We start from the raw sequence: 2,155 nt of genomic DNA, 5'->3' as shown, positions 1-2,155 counted from the left end.
TTTGTTCACAATAGCAAAGAGTTGGAAACAACCCAAGTGCCTGCCCATCAACAAACGAATGGATAGAGGAGCTGTGGTATATTCACACAATGGAATACTACGCTGCATTGAAAAACAAGAAACTCATGAAATATTGTTCAAAATGAGTGACCCTGGAGGACATTATGCTGAGTGAAATATCTCAGTCACAAAAAGACAAATGCTGCATAGTACCACTGTTATAAATGAGGACTGGCATAGGCGTTGGGGGGAGACTGAGAAAGATGGGTTCAATAATGTATACTGTATTGAAACAGATGAGGGAGAGAAGTGTTTAAAAGGGATATATGATTAGGTATTATTGTCATGACAGGAGTCCAGAACAAAGGCAATATAGTGGAGTGAACTTGGTGAGAGTGATTGTATAACAATGAAAGAATTTTTCTTTTACTTTTCAAAGAGAAGAGCTAATTGGGGTAGAGGGGTTGGCAGGGGGGAAAGTGCAACAATGAATAAAAGGAATCCAAAGTCTCTGTAAACTTTCATTAAAATTAATTAACATGTTGCCGCACACTTTTAAATTGATGACTGTGCTTAGAAATACATTTTGCCGTCATTACAAACAAACAACCTATTACATTCACATTCATAATTAAATATTTGCTTTAATTAAAAAACAAATTACATTTCCCCAGGGTAATAAAGGAGGGATTGTGCATGCATAGAGTGGCCTTCCCATTGCACCTTGGATCACGAAAAGGAGAAAAGCCCGTGGGTTCTCGACATGTGGCTCTTCTCCAACGCAAGTGTTTTACTTTCCGCGGACCATAAAAAGACATTGGAGAGATGAACCTGTTTCCCTGCTGACCTGTTTCCAGTGCGACATACTTGTTTTACCCATGTACAGTAGGTGCAAGGTGGTGTAGTGGGGGGGGGGCGCAGGAGCCAGACTACCTCTACTGAAAGAGCCATTGGAGAAGCTCAATGTCACTAGTAAAATAAGGCCATGGAATGACTACAGAACAGACCATTAACTACTTATATTCAAGTTTAAATTCAAGTTGAAGAAAATGAAAACAAGTCAAAGAGAACCAATTTATGACCTTGAATATGTCACAACTGAATTTAAAAACCATCTTAAAATATTTGATGCATTGGACACCGATGACCAAAGACCAGATAAGTTTTGGGATGACATCAAAGACATCATCCATGAAGAAAGCAACAGGGCATTACAAAGACAGAGAAGAAAGAAAAGGCCAAAATGGATGTCAGAAGAGATTCTGAAACTTGCATGGGAATACAAAGAAGTTGAAACAAGGGAAGGTAAGAAAGTGGAACAGAAAATTTCAAAAGACAGTCTGAGAAAACAAAGAAAACTGTTATAATGAACTGTGCGAAGACGTAGAGTTAGAAGAGAAAAACACCCTCAGTATTTCTCAAATTAAAAGAACTGAAGAACAAATTCAAGCCTTGAGTTTCAATACTGAAGGATTGTACAGGAAAAATCTTGAATAATACAGAAAGCATCAGAAGAAGTGGAAGGAATGAATAGTTGCTGTACCAAAAAGAACTAGTCAACTATGAGCTATTTCAGGAATGATCAACAACTAACTAACGGAAGAAATCCAAGGTGCACTGAAGGCATTGGGGAAAGCAAACCAACAACAACAAATAGGCCCCAGGAATTTATGGGATACAAATGAAGATGCTTCAGGAAACAGAGGCAGCCCAGGACATGCCCACTAGTCTCTGCCAATAGATCTGGAAGATAGCTAGTTGGCCAATGACTGGAAGAGATTAATATTCCCATACTCAAAAAAGATGATAAAAAATGGAAATTATCAAATAATATAATCTCACTACTGGGCTGATTAGCAGCATTATGATAGACAGTGAAGAGATTGAGATTGTTAACAGCTTTGGTGTCCTTGGCTCCACAATCAACACTCTTCATTCCAGCAGCCAGAGGGAAAACAAACAAACAAACAAACAAACAAAACCCCCCAAAACCAAATTGTGTTGGAAAAGTCGCTGTCAGGGACATTTCCAGAGTACTGAAGAGCAACAATGCCAGTCTGGAGATTTTAGTTGCGCCTGGTACAGGCCATGGTCTTTGCGTTTACGTACTGCACATCAGAAAGCTAGACAATGACTAGGAATGACAGAAGGAGAA

The sequence above is a fragment of the Elephantulus edwardii genome, unplaced genomic scaffold (assembly GCF_000299155.1).
Source record: "Elephantulus edwardii isolate Elephantulus edwardi_28Jun2011 unplaced genomic scaffold, EleEdw1.0 scaffold00038, whole genome shotgun sequence".
NCBI lineage: Eukaryota > Metazoa > Chordata > Mammalia > Macroscelidea > Macroscelididae > Elephantulus > Elephantulus edwardii.
This window is presented reverse-complemented; position numbering follows the sequence as displayed.